The 15,650-nt window shown below is 44.1% G+C and overlaps 1 protein-coding gene across 3 annotated transcripts in view; it reads right to left on the bottom strand.

Annotated features, from left to right (window-relative positions):
* The window catches only part of RAMP1 (receptor activity modifying protein 1), a 119,226-nt gene that overhangs the window by 71,800 nt on the left and 31,776 nt on the right, over positions 1-15,650 (bottom strand). The window lies entirely within an intron of this gene.

The raw sequence follows: 15,650 nt of genomic DNA, 5'->3' as shown, positions 1-15,650 counted from the left end.
ATTTCTGTCCCCTGCCATTAGACCTCTGGACACTGCCCGTGAGACATGGATTCTGCAAATATATGGGCAGCAGATCCTCTCTGGCTGGGGTAGCTGCAGGTTTGGGGCAGAGAGCTTGGGGGTGCTACAAGACAGGAAGTCTCATTTGTGGACACATGCCACAGAGCTCAACCCAAAGCTGTGCAACATTGATCTTACTTGGGTCCCAAAAACAAAGCCAGTGTAATTCATCCCATCTATGCTGTGCAGCCCATATTTTAACAGTGGGAACCCACAAATATTTTCCCTTCACTTGGCATACCTCCAAAGTCCCAGGAGTGCATGCATGCTCAGAGCCAAGGGGAAAAAGGGTTTGGGACTGGGGAATCTATTTGTTTCCCCATTTAAACAATATTTCTTTGTCATAACCACAAACACGTGGGAAGACACAACCTCTGGGAAAACCAACTCCTAGAAAGCTGCACTCTGCTAGATGTATTACACAGCTAGAGCAAGACAGGGTCAATGTTGAATGAGATTTGGCCCAATCCAATGCGTTCCAAAGCCAAAGAGTTTTCTCTTCAGAAATATTTGTATGAGCCCCACTAATGTTGCCCATGACAGGAATAGCTTAGCTCAGAGGTACACATACCCCTGGGGGTACACAGAGGTCTTCCAGTGGGTTCATCAACTCATCCAGATATTTGCCTAGTTTTACAGCAGGCTACATAAAAATCACCAGCAAAGTCAGTACAAACTAAACTTTTATACAGACAATGACTTGTTTATACTGCTCTATTGACTATACGCAGACATGTAAATACAGTATTTATATTCCAATTAATTTATTTTATAATTATATGGTAAAAATGAGAAAGGAAGCAATTTTTCAGTAATAGTGCGCTGTGACACTTGTATTTTTATGTCTGATTTTGCAAGCATGTAGTTTTTAAGTGAGGTGAAACTTGGGGTATGCAAGACAAATCAGACCCTGAAAGAGGTACAGTCGTCTGGAAAGGTTGAGAGCCACTGGCTTAGTTGTATTCTTAGAAGGGGTGCTCTCCATCTAAGACAAGGAAATTATCTCAGCCTTCTCTTCAATTACCTGGCTGAGGCTAGGTCTACACTAAAAAGTTAAGTCGACCCAGTTGTGTCTCTCAGGGGTGTGAAAAATCCACAACCCTGAGCAATATAGCTAAGCCAACATAACCCCCAGTGTAGAAAGTGCTAGGTCAATGGAAGAATTCCTCCATTGACCTTGCCACCATCTCTCGGGAAGGTGGATTAACTAGAGCGATGGGAGAACCCCTCCCATTGCTGTAGTAAGTGTCTACACTTACGTGCCAGAGCAGCTCAGTTGCCAGGCTGCAGCTATAGAGGTTTAAGTGTTGACATAGCCTGAGTTTTAACCAGGAGCCACAGAGAGGTTCCTTCGACTCAGCATTGCAGCCCGTTGTTGAATTTTATGTGACAGGTCTTTGGGTGCAGCAAAAGTCATACAGGCAATAGATGCAGACAGGGCATTTTACACGCAAGGCAGGAACAGAGAGAAAATCCATGCTCCTGAATGCTCTTCACCTGTTCCACAGAGCCTGGAATGCCATGAAATCCCTAAAAGGGCAACACAGTTACAGAAATGTCAACTTTATCTGTCGAGACAACACAGCATTGGCTGAAGTGATTCTCCCTTCAGCTACTAAGAGTTTGAGGATTGTTTCTCCGCATATGATGCTGAGCCTACAGCTGGTGAAAATAATGTAAACTAGTGTGCCAAAATAGAGTGGTCTCTCTTTGAATAGTTTGAATCCTGTAGGGGTGATCAGCATGTTCTACATTGGAGAAGCTGACAGAAGTGTCAAATACCATGTTCTGGTTGAAGCAGAAAAATTAGTTTCAGTGGAAAGCATTTACGGCTTTGTGCTTTCTACATCGAAGCAGAATGAGATAACTGACCATTTACACAAATGTTGGGAGTTTCCAATTTTATTTATTTGTGGATAGTTGTAAAGCAATGACTGTGCTAGATCTAAAAATCAAGCAAATATTTTGCAGTTAATCTGAGGGCCGGCAAAACTCAGGGTGCATCCTGGAAGGAATAGCTGGATGAACTTCACTTGGAACTTTTCTGCACCCCATAAAATCCAATGTGAAATTTGCTGCCTCTGGATGGGTACAAGATTTTTTAAGAATGAGCTCTGTGGTGTGGATTTTGTTCCATAATAAAACCTGATCTTCTGAGTCAAATGGAATCATATGAAGCCCTGGCTAATACAGAGAGCGATTTTAGCAACTTCATCTGGTTTTGCTTCAAGCTTTGCCTTCACCACATTAGCGTCAGATGAACTGAAATCTAGAAATGGAATTCAAGGGTGCAAAACCACAAGCTGGAAGTGAAAAATAAGTCAAAACTCTTGCAAATAGACTGTCCTATATACCGTAATTCCTTTGTACTGTCATTAAGGAAAAGGCCTTGGGAATCACAGGACGAGGATGTCTGTTTAATTGAATATCTGGTTGTGTTACATTCTTTTAGTGCCCGCTCCTCTCTAGCAAGCCTGTGCTAAAAGCATGACCTGCTACACAAGGCAGGCTGGAGCATAAGACTTCGGGGATCATCCTTTAGAAGACCCAGATTTAAGGCCAGAAGGCACCATAAGATCATCTTGTCTGACCTCCCGTGTGACACCAGCCATCACCTCTCACCCATTTACCCCTGTGTTGAACCCAATACTGTCAGTTAAACAAAAACATTTTGTCCTTAGGAGACTAAACTGTTGTGGGCCACAGGCAGAGAACAGGGGAGACGAAGGTACCACCAATGCCTCTGGCCCCAGAGGCGGCAGAGAATTAATTAGGTAAAACATATTCTGATCTTAGCAGGAGATTCATGTCCCATCCTGCCAAGGAAGGTGAAAAACTCTCGGAGTCCAGCTAATCTAACTTGGGGGAGTGTGGCGGGGGGATTTCTTTCCTGATCCCAAATCTTGTAATCAATTAGATCCTGAAGACGTGAGCAAGATATACCAGTCAGGCATCTAAGATAGAGAAACTTCTGACCCTCCTCAGAACACGGTTCCACCACAGTGGGTATTCCCTCTCTGGCTGTGGCCAGCCTCTGATAATTAAGAGGAAGGTAAAAAACACCCAGTTTACAAATGTGCATCAGGGGAAAAAAAATTCCTTCCTGACCCCTGCAGGCAATTGGCTGAAGCCTGGAAGTAGGGGACTAGTCATTATCGCAGGACTGACATTTAGAAACCACTATTAAGAGGAGGAGGTTGCGATGGTTTGGTCATGTCAGAGGAATGGGGGTGGTGGGAAAACCTTATCTCCAAGAATATTTTGTACAATGAGATTCGTGATGGCTCTAGAAAGCAGAGTCGCCCTTTATGGTGGTTCTACCATGTGTGTGAAAATGATACAAAACTGTTCAATATTAATATAGAAAGCCGGGAGGAGCGTGCAGAATCCCATCCGAATCCAGAGGAAACATCTGGCACTGGGTTCAGCTCAATATGAAGTGGCTTTGATCCAGAGGATGGAAGCAAAGCGAGAAAGAAAGAGCAAGTCGTAATCTTGGATTCCAATGCAGACAACACTTGGATCTGTGAAACTTGTAAGGCAGGGCAGTGCATTGCACAGACGGGAAACTGAGGCACAAAGCGATTATGTGACTTGCCCAACGGCCCACAGGAAGTTTGTGTCAGAGCAGGGAATTCTCAAGTGCCAGGTTAATGCCCTAACCACTGAACCGTCCACTTTTGCAGCAGAGAGGAAGAGAAGAGTGGGCTAGTAAATGTTGAGATACACAACATGTCTTGTTTATATTAAATATGTACACAGCTTCCAGAGAGAGACTTGGTTTTGACCACCAGGTCCTGAACTACAGCTTGCAGATGACTAGGGGTGTGTGGAGCAGAGGCATAGCCAGAAATGATTTTTTGGCAAGGCCTGTGGTTGAAACGGGTGGGCACAAGCCTTGTGTCACAAGCGAAACAGAGGCTGATAAAAACGCAGGATGAATTGCTTACAATCTGATTGGGTGGGCCTGCTTTCAAAGTGAGTGGGCCATGGCTATGCCATGGGTGTGGAGTCCTTGCTGGGGGCCGTGGAGAGCTGGTCAGATGGTACTAGGTCCCTTCCAAGGCTCTAGCTGCTAAACTGCATTAAAAAGCTAAAAATCTGAACTGATCAAAAACTGTCACACAAAATGCTTTTTGGCCAGAAAGTGGCTTTTCTAAAAAATAGGGAGGGTTGTGTACAAACCACTATTTTTATGTCACATATGTTCGGGTTTTTGGTTGCCTTATACTTTGATGGTCATGTCCTCCGGACAGAGACCATCTCTATGTCCTGGGTTCGCACAGCACCTTGCACTATGGAATCCTAGTTCATGACTAGTGCTCGGAGGCATAGTAACAAACCATAAACCCCGCCTCCCCCCGGCGAAAAAAACCCCCAAAAAACAAAAAAAGATTCTCAATTTTTTGGCAAAAACCTGAAAAATTTCAAAGTATAAATACATTTTTTTGGTCAAAATGTTTCTCAGTGGGCAAAAAACATTTCCTAACCAGCTCTACTAAAGGTAGAGGATATTAGAACAGTCTTTGTTCTATGTGAGCAGTTGCCAAAGGCATAATCTGTGCTCATCAAAGGGGGAAGTAGCCGGAGTGATCAGGTCACAAATGGGGGTGAGGGGTGTCCCACAAGAAGCTCTCTCTCTCAGTTGAGGTCCCTACTCGGAGGAACATTTGATCATTCCTGGCTCTGTGTAACTGTGAAGTAGAGATTGGAGGAAGGGAAAACCATTCAGAGGGAGTAAAGAATGTAGGTCAGGGTAGGGGAAATTGCTCCTGGGAAGCAGCAACTCTGAAAAAGATTTGGGGGTTGTGGTGGATAATCAGCTGAACGTGAGTGCCCCGTCACGACGAGACCAAAAGAGCTAATGTGATCTTGGGATACATAAACAAGCGAATCTTGAGTAGGAGCAGAGAGGTTATTTTACCTCTGGATTTGGCACTGGGGTGACTGTTGCTGGAATACTATGTTCAGTTCTGGTGTCCTCAATTCAAGAAGGGAGTTGATAAATTAAAGAGGGTTCAGAGAAGAGGCATGAGAATGATTAAAGGACTAGAAAACATGCCTTATAGTGGTAGACACTAAGAGCTCAATCTATTTAGCTTAATAGAGAGAAGGTTAAAGGGTGACTTGATTACAGTCTACAAGAGCATACATGGAGAACAAATATTCAGTAGTGGGCTCAGCAATCTAGCAGAGAAAGGTATCACCTGATCCAATGGCTATAAGTGGAAGCGAGACAAATTCAGACTGAAAATAAGGCATAAATTTGTAATGGTGAGAGTAATTAGCAACTGGATTAATTTACCAAGGGTGGAGATGGATTCTCCATCACCGACCATTGTTAAATCAGATCTGGATGTTTTCCTAAAAGATTTGCTCTAGGTGCTATTTTGGGGAAGATATGGCCTGTGTTATACAAGAGATCAGACTATGGGATCATAGTAGCTCCTTCTTGCCTTTGAAGCTACCACCATGAATGACCAACGTAACCATGACCTGCTACTCAAAACCACTCTTTTTAGAGGTTTGTCAGGAGCTTCGGGAACTAGTAGCTTTTCCTATTTTCTGATATTATGGGCAAATCTGGAAGCAGAAGTATACTAGAACATCAGGACAGAAGTCTGGCCATACCCTAAACAGGATAAAGCAGTTCACCAAAGCCTGCTACGGATAACTAATAGGCAGAGCAGGAGAATGCTGGCTAAGATCAGAATAATTACAAGGAAGACCAGCTCAACCCAGCCAGGTAAAGACGCATCTAATCCCATTGTACCTATTTCACTATATACCAAGCGAAAATAGATCTAGAAAACTGGTAGGGAAAAGACAGACATGGAGAAGGTATTGCTAAAAGTCTTGTATTACTTATATGCCCGCATAATTATCCGAGTACCTCACAATCTTTACTGTATTTATCCCCTCAACATCTTTGTGAGGCAGGACAGTGCTATTATCTCCATTGTACAGATGGGGAACTGAGGAACAGGAAGATTAAGTGACTTGCTCACGGTCACACAGGAAGTCTGTGGCAGAGCAGGGAACTGAATCCAAGTTGCCCAACTCCCAGGCTATCCAGATACCCGTAAATACATTTTTACAAACCCAGATTGTTCTCACGTGAGCCCCGGCTCATCATATGCCCTGTGATGCTCTGCAGGGATTGAGCGGGGAGCAGTCACACACTGGGTTAATAAATTAATTCTGGGGACCATGTCTGAGCCTAACAAACAGCCACACGATAAAAGGACCAACAACCTAACACTTCAATCCCAAGTTCCATCGAGTTGCTATTGCACTGAGCTTACACACCGCTATGCAAGTTTTTGGAAAGATTTAATTTTGTTTTGCTTTTGTTACGCTAGAAGAGCTGGGAATCCAATCTGTGCTGTTTTAGCAAATAAAGAATGAGAAGGAGGCTGTCACGTCTCATTTCTGTGATCTGACAATGCTGAAATGGCTTAGCAACTTAGTTCTTATTTGAAATGTTTTAAGAAAAAAAGAAATTATGCAATCAAAACATCCCCAGAAGTACACAGTAATTCATCACCACTTATGCCACTGGAGACAGCTCCCAACAAATTGCTTGTTAAATGGAGTTTTTATTACCCCCCTTTCAAATTCTCATGCAGAGATTTGCACATATGGTTTTCAAATCTTTGCCCTAAGCGCTCTTTAAAATAACTTATTTCAGTATTTAGAGGGCTGGGGAGGGGCAGGAAGTGTGTGCGAGAGAAGCAAAAGGGCTTATCAAAGAAGAGTGGAGAGAGCACATGTGTAATGGGGGGAAATATACGTAATTATCTGGTGCATGGAATTAATCAATTTTAAAGAAATTGAACAATACCCATTCTAGGCATCGCCCATTTCCATTGCTGCCTCTAGAGTGTCAAATTCTACTGGGAAAAATATTTGAAGCAGAAGCTTGGAAGCAAGAGGGAGGATGGCTTTTTGTGAGCTCGTTCATACAGCTCAAACTACTATATTTCTAAACAATGCAAAAATGTCTGTGATTATGAAGTCTAATCTGCAATGAACTTGTTGAGTCTGGTTTTGCTTTCTGTGCTGTTCTAGTGAATGAACACTCAGATAGGAATGCTCATAGAAACAGTGCATTTCAAATGAAAATTAGAAATTTTAGACACAGCAAACTCTGAACTTATAACCTGAGCATTCGCCCTGGAAACCTGAATCTGCTATAAGTCTTCCAATCAGGGAACAGAAATAAAATGGTGTGAAATAGGGCCTATTTCTTGACATCAATGGCAAAAATCTTCCAGGGCAAGAGCATGCCCTAATTATGTTCAATCAAAATTTACCAACACAGCTCAAAGTTTGAATCTGTGATATCAATTTCTCATAATTAGAGCTGACTGGAAATTTTTTGACAAACTTTTTTTTGCTGAAAAAAATGCTGATTTGTTGAAACCGAAGCTGTTCATTAAACAGGGTTGGTTTTGACAAGCTTCAGACTCAATTTTTGGGGGGAAAAGTTTCAAAATTGTCAAGACATCCTATTTTGACATTTTTGAAGTCAGAAAGTTTATTTTTCAAGTCAAAATTACTTATCACAAAAGGATGAGAGAAGATAGGATTGCTGTCTATAAATACATTGCAGGGATAAAAACATATGTCCTTTCCCTCCCTAGTGAAGGTCCGATGTTGACGTTCTGGAACAGCTTTCCAAAAGAGTAATGGGAGCAAAAAAACAAACTCGTTTTAAGACTGAACTTGATAAATTTATGGAGCGGATGGTGTGATGAGGTTGCCTACAAGGGTATCTGACCATCCACCACAGCTATTAGCAAACATCTCCAATGGCTGGAGACGGGACACTAGGCTCTGAGTTACTATAGAAAATTATTTCCCAAATGTCTGGCTGGTAGGTCTTGCCCACATGCTTATGGTCTAACTGATCACCAGATTTGGGGTCAGGAAAGAATTTTTCTCCCAGTCAGATTGGCAGAGACCCTGGGAATTTTTCCATCTTCTTCTGCAGTGGGGAGCCTGGGTCACATGAGGTTTGAACTAGCAGAAACAGACTTCAAGTTACAGAGAAACCACTAAATCGAGATTTCAGTAACTCAGCCACGGCTGATGGGCTTACTACAGAAGGGGATGGGCAAGGTTCTGTGGCCTGCAATGTACAGGAGATCAGACTAGATCACCATAATGGTCACTTCTGGCTGTAAAGTCTAGGAGTCTGAGAGAAATTCTCCATGGAGGACTAGTGTCCTTGGAAAGAATGCCAACTCATCAGCATAACCAGAACTCTGGACTGACTGAAGAAGACACCTCCCCAAAAGACTCCACCCCAGGATTTACAAACAGGCTCCCAAAGGAGCTCCAGCTAGCAGCAGCAGAAGTGGGGGCTAGTGCCTCCACACTAGAAATATCGCAGGGACTCTGCCCCGATGGACACATGCAGGGGGGTGAAATCAGGATGTAGAGGGGCTGGAGCAGCTGCTGTGCTACCCAAGATCAGGCTGGTGGGCAGATAGGATGTGCCCACACCACTTCCCAGCCTGGAGCCGGCTACCCACTCCACCCACAAATTTCCACACACCGCAATCCTGCACCCACATGAAGCCTGTGACTTCTACAGGGCTCTGCACATGGAGATCAGTTTGCAGGACTGGGAGCTTAACTAGTTAGTTTCTGTGATGCTAAAATGATGGTGGCGGCTCAGGGTGAAGATAAAGTAGCTTAAGATCAGCCTTGCGTATCTTAATACAGGACCTCAGTGTTTTGATTCAAGAAGGTCCTTGAATAACCTTGGGAAACAGCAAAGACCATAAATAAAACACCTCCCCCAGGCTACACATTCCTTTCTGCAGATGCCTGAGCTCCTTACCCTTGGTCATAAACAGATGAGGCAGCAGACAGAGGATGAAATGAGGAGTCTCCCATGCAGACTCAAAGGCCCAGGTTCAGGTGATTTTATAAAAGAAAAATAAATTGTATTTTATTAAACAAAAATCAACTTTTTTTTTTTTTTGCTTTGTTACCCCAACCATTCTTTCTGACTTTAAAACCAACCAACCAACCAAAAACCAAAAAGAGTTAACAGCATTCTCCTCTGAAAAAATTGCCAATGGATTCTGCGATTGGTAGGAGAGCAGGAATATTGAACGGGACCCAGTTTTACTTCCCTCTCCAGTGTCATCTCTACAGAATGAATGAATCTCCCCCCATCCCCAAGCCCATATAATCACAACACAAAGGGCAAGTGTTTCGTCCAACAGCATATTAAGGCATAAAAAATGATCTTATTTAACTAATTAGACCATTCACTAATTCACAGGGGCTAACTCCTGAAGGATCCTCCGAAAACCTCTGCACAAATCGATGAAGGTGGCAAATGAGATGCAGGATGGTATTGGGATTTTAAATAAGGAAGCCAAAGGAAAAAAGGGAACTCACTTATTTCAATTAGGAAAAGGAAAGAAGATGTATGCTATGCAGATTGAACATAATCAGTGCAAACAATCATCCTGTCTAAAATACCCAAAACCCTAGTATCTGTATACTGAGCTGTTCTGGTGCCTGCTGGTAGAAGACATATGTTACAGGGAGATTGATTTTTGCTCTGTAATGATTCATCCCTCCCAAGAGGTCAGCATCCATTAGAAATGTAATCTTCCGGCCAACATAGTAGCAGTGGTCTGTGCTGCCAGCCAAGAGACGTGCTTATCTGACTATAGCATCTGCCAAATTGGATCAGACCAAAGGTCCATGCTTACCAGTATCCTACCCCTGACAATGGTCAACATCAGATGGTGCAAAAATCCCTGTCATGGACATTATGAAATAACATATCTATAGGTGAAGTTTCTTCCTCACCTCATCAGTTTGTAGTTAATGTATATCCTGGAGCATGATGGATTAGATCCCTTATTTTAAATATATAGACACACATCCTAACCACAGATTTTCTCATTATCAAGGTAAATAATTCACTATAGCTGTATAAATAACACCAAACCCAGGGGCTGGGAGATCTGCAACAGCAGACAGCCAAACTCTTAAAAAGATAAGAAATGTCTCAGGTCAATCAACTGGGACCCTCCAGATTAAGAGCAATGTTTCCTGGCTCTCAAGGGAGTTCTACTCAATTAAAACGATGGAGGACCTTGGGGGCAAGTTGGTAATCGGGATCTCAAAGACCCCGTTGGGGAGGTGAAGGACATCTCTCTCTAGACTACCCGTCACAGTGGTATGTGGACATCAGGTCCCAAATCCTCCATTTGTGGGCAGGGGAGGAGTGAGTGATTTTCATTTCTGCAACCCAGGTATTTAAATTAAACTTTCCACACACAACAGAGGTTACTATTTTTGCCTTCCACTGAAGAGCTTTTTGCAGGGAGGACTCACTTAAGCTCCTGAAACATCTTTCAAAATAGTATCTGCCATACTGCACTGCACCGTACCACACGCACTACACACCACAGCAAGCAGACACACACTTATTCTGAATTATGCATGTGCACTAAAGAGCCGTAACATTTATGCTACAGCCTCAGAACACACTGCTCCATTAAGCATTTCCTTGCTCTCCGAGAGCAGGTCATCTCTTCCAATACAAGGGCCTCCTCCAATTAGAAACCGGGGCCTGAGGTACCAAGCCCAAGAACAAAGGTCATTATTTCAGGAAGCACACGGAGGTCAAGAGCTGGTTTCTCCTTCACAGACCATATCATTGGAGATACTGCTCGCTCTGACTTGAGATCCGGAGTTATGCTACAAATGAAGCACACAATTCACAAACTTCCCACTGATCAGCAGATAACAAATCATGCAAGGCCAGATCTGGTCCCTTTCAACTGCCTAGTGAGCACAGCCATGCGGCATGCAGTGATATCATCAGCTACTGTTCCTGTAAGATGGGCTGTTGAAAACATTGATTTAAGAGATCTGTAAGCAATGCAGATCTGTACAAAGCTGGGAGAGGATGCAAAAGCCCTCTGCCCTTGATTGTGTGTACAGGGGGAGACGCACACTCTTGGGCCTTGCCCTCTGTAAAAGGGGAGCGCACATCAGAGGGGGCAAAAGGTGACTAGGGTGAGCCAGGCCTCCCCTTTCCACTAGATTGACGTTGGGGAAGGGAGACGTGCATGCTCTTTTCCAAAATACTAGAGGAGTCACATCAGAGCACATTCCCCCAGGCATGGTGTCATGTACAGTGCCTCCTGGGACTGGGAGTAGTGCATACACCCCCTAGTCGCTCCCACTAACAGCTGTGCTCTGGCTTTTAGTCTGGCTTTAAGGAGTTTGCATTGTGTCAGTCATCTGTGCAGCAGCCTGCACGGAAGTCGGAGGGAAGAGCACTGGTTCCAGGAGAGAAAAATTTGGAGACGTATCAGGAAGTCAGTCTGAACGCACCTGGCTGGAACACTAGCTGCAGTTGCAGCATCTCTGAAGTGTTCTCTTACAGAGCCCAATTTAGGTTGACAAACACGGAGTCCTTGTGTGTTATTACCCAACACGCGGCACATGAAACAGTGTATTCTGAACGAGACTGGGCACGCACGAGTGATTGTGAAACACATAAATCATAGTGAAAAGTTCCAGAGGGGTAGCATCTGATGAAGTGGGTTGCAGCCCATGAAAGTTTATACCCACAGAATTTTGTTGGTCTTTAAGGTCTACAGGACTCACATAAATCACAGCAACACCTGGTAGGCTGGTATTTTTCTGGATCCTTTTCAGGACTGGCAAGACGGGAGAGCTTTTGGTATTTATGGCAATACTTCCATCATGACTGTTATTCTCACTATTGCTCCCACAGAGAAACTGCTGTGAAACATTCTCTCTCTCGGAGACATGAGCTGTAGCTACAACTGAAAACCCAGCTGCCTCACTACAGCATACGCAAAAAGCCACAAACAGACACCATGCACGCTGCTCTACTCCTGAAACAACGGAGCCAAATTACATTACAAAACCCAGTGCCATAGTAACATTGTTATGCTGCCATGATACTGAACCAATCTAAAAGCTCAGAGTGAGAGAGGCTGATGAGATTACCCACATGAGTTAGGTGAGCGGGATTTGGTTCTGTGGTTGAATCAGGACTAAGTGCCAGTCTGACCAGAAACCCACTCTCCCATGTGTTTGGCAACAGGGCTCAGACAGTTTTGAGAAGAGCAGAAGACAAACTCCCATGGGTCTAGACATTTGTGAATATACTAAACTAGAAAGACAGTACTGCATGTTTGTGCCACTCATTCTCCTTCACCAAAGAAATAACACATAGCAAGGGCCATTTCTTTCCTAAATGTTTCGAACCATGGAGGTACACCACTCAAGTGTACCTACCTGTGAGGATCAGGGGGATTAAAATGCCTTTCATTGAGTAAACCTTGTCTGATTCCTCCCCTTTTGACTGAGGTAAGTGCAAGAGAGGCAGACATCTGGGAGCACAGATGCTTCCCCCAACCACGACCACCACCTCACTCATCCATACTGGTGGCCATTTTGGACTCCTGGACACTTCCTAGCTAGCAAGCAATGGTTGGCCCCAGTACAAAGTTGCTGGACCAGCCCTGTAATGCACAAGGTCCATTCATTATATACAGGTACAACCAGTATGAAGCCAAGTCTCTGACTGTCCTTACATGAACAAATAACTGAGTGCCTGACTAATATCCCCATCCACGTATGAGCAAGATGCCTATACTAGATCTGAGGGGTATTATGAAAATTACCTTATGTGCTTTGAAATACTTGGACCAAAGGACGAGTGACTAGCAGGGATCCTAAAAATCCATTTGCTGTGGAAAAACGCAGAATTTGCTTTTTTTCCCCAGACTCTTCAGTTTTTACATTTTGTGAAAAAATAAAAACATATAGGGTAGAACCCTGTGCCAGCAGCGCACTCATGGGAATACAGGAAATCGATGCGCCAGCCCCGGGCGCCAGGGCTCCCGCTGACAGATTTCATTTTAATTGCAGGAGGATTTGGGGGTTTTTATCATGGAAAACTAGGACCCCTGGTGTCTTGTGCTGCTATACCACCTTTTCCCATACATCGTCTCCTCCCTGATTTTTCCTTACACATAGTTCCATGACAGGACACAAGGGTAGGGCTGGCCTGAAAACAAGAATTCTGTCTCATGAAAAACACTGCGATTTCAACGTTGGTTTTTTGTTCCCCACTGGAATGAAAACTAGATCTTTCAAAATTCATCGAGACAGAGCGTCTCGTCTCCAGGAATAGCTAATAGCCTGATTCAAAGCAAGGACTTGAACTCAGGTCACCTACGTCCCAGATGAGGGCCCTAACCAGCGGACTCTTAGCTAGTCTGTGGTGAGACTCTCGCTCTGCGTTTGACCAGAAATTCCATCCTGGACCGGAGAAATTTTCCCGACATTTCCTGACAAAACCAACCTTTTCCCATTAAAAGGTTCAGTTTCAATCAGTATTTTCCAACAAAAAGGGTTTTGTCACAAAATTCCTGATCACCTCTACCAATTGGGATTCTGGGTATCTTTGGACACCTACGTTTGGAACATGCTGTTAGTTAAGACACCTCTGTTATTACGGTAGGAGGGAACATTTCAGCCTTGATAGCATCTCTCAGCAAAAATCCTCTGGGAAGGACTGCTCGAGGTCATTTTTAAAGGTTGTATTAGCATCTCATTTTAAAAGCATTTCAACAATCCCAGTTAGAGGGGACAAACAGAGAATGCAAAGATAGATGAAGGAGAGAGACTGCAGGAAATATTAAAAGAAAGTTTTTCAAAAAACAGATTATTTAAATTCTCTCTATGCTTATCTTTTGAAGATAATACATAGAAAAAGAGTATTTCAGCGCCTGCTATTGCCCAACTCATAACAGATGACTTCTAAGCTGCTTTCATTTATTTTTGTAAAACCCTAGACACACAACTCAGAAAGGTATCGCATTAGATCACAATAGAACACTTTATTCTGATTCCTTCCCAGATGATGAACACATTTGATAAAGGAACTCTCCACATTTATATATGAGCCACATATAGAACCCAGGGCCTATAACATTCACACTAAGGGGCTAAATACAGGGCCCACTGAAGTCAATTTAACCATCTTTGGATCAGGCCTCCAATCAACTTCAAAAGCTGGGTTAGCAGCAGTTTTGGGTACTATACTTGCCCTGGGGTCACCTACCAAACGTTATGGTTTTGCAATCCCATTTTCCAATTTAAAAAACAAAATTTTACCTGGCCCCCCTTGCCATGTGCAAAAGCACAGGAAACTGACTAAGGCCTTGCTCTTGGTTCCCTGTTTCAGGAGTGCTCTAAAAGAGATATCTGATCATTTGTAAGGGTTAGTTAACAGATAAGGTGCCAGTAGATGGCACTGAAGAATACGCAGCATTGGTCCTGACAACCCCTTTCAATGGCCTAGGGAAGGGGATCTCTCAGAGAGGAGGATGGTTTGTTTCTTCTAAGCACTCCCCTCTCTATTCCTCCCCAGTCCAGCACTCTGGCAATGGGTTTCCTTTAGTGGATTAGCTCTTTTACTGCTTGGGAATTCCTTTCTCATGACCAAACCACATAAGGAACTCTGTTATTTTTATCCCTGAGATTAATTATGTGGTTTTATTGGACCAATAAAAACATCTTGATGTTGCAAATGGGCTCTTGTGTGCCGCTCTTGCCATGCAGCTGTTAACACCCTGCACCAGGGCTGATGCAGTGACAAGATCGGGGTCCGGCTCACTGGCTAGCCTGGAAAAACAGCGACAGTGACAGTGCACGAGGTGAGCAAGCCAAACAAAGCAGGGTTTTATTCTTGGCCTCTGATCTGTTTCAGGTTTAGTTGACGGAGGGGTTACTCCGGATGGTAGGAACAGGGACTAGTTCTCTGGTAGGAGGGGGTAAAACAGGGCTCAGCCAGGGTCACTCTTCCAGCCTTGTGGTCCCAGAGCTGTGCAGGGAGACCCCTCCCCCGCAGGGGACACCAGGACCCAAGTGATGCCTCCCCCCCACAGCCAGTGGCCCTGGGGAAGAACCACAGAACAGCCAAAGCAGGGAGCCCTGGACATTGCGGTGAGCTGTAGAATGGGCAGACTGTCTGTGCCCTGCGTTGACTGGCTGTTTGCTCCCTCACAGCCTCTTCACCTCAGCTGTACTCCACACCAGCCCTACGGGTACTGCCCTGTCCCCATCACCCCTCCCCTTCCCATTTAGTTCATCCAAAATATATTGGGGAGCCAATGTGCCTTTTGCTGCTTCCCCATGGGTCACGCTGCTGGTGTGTTCTGCCCCTTCCCCCTCTGTGTCTCTTTTGTCTATTTGGACAATATTGTCTCATTGTTTCCTTGTTGTCCCCTGGCTGTTTCCCTCCATCTCCTCTACTGTAAGCTCGTTGGGGCAGGGATGGTCTTTTTGTTCTGCGTTTGTACAGTGCCTAGCACAATAAGGGCCGTGTCCATGACAGGGACTCCTAGGTATGAAGGTAACACACACACAAATAAATAAATGAATGAATAAGACAGAATACTTAGAGCACCACTAGATATACAGATTCAGACAGTGTGATTTTTTTAAGTGGCTGGTGACCACTTGAATATTCAATAACGACAAATCAGACTGCAACCCTGCAA

Source organism: Emydura macquarii, unplaced genomic scaffold (assembly GCF_026122565.2).
Source record: "Emydura macquarii macquarii isolate MOO-44397 ecotype Brisbane River unplaced genomic scaffold, CSIRO-AGI_Emac_v2 contig_1253, whole genome shotgun sequence".
Lineage (NCBI taxonomy): Eukaryota > Metazoa > Chordata > Testudines > Chelidae > Emydura > Emydura macquarii.
This window is presented reverse-complemented; position numbering and strand designations above follow the sequence as displayed.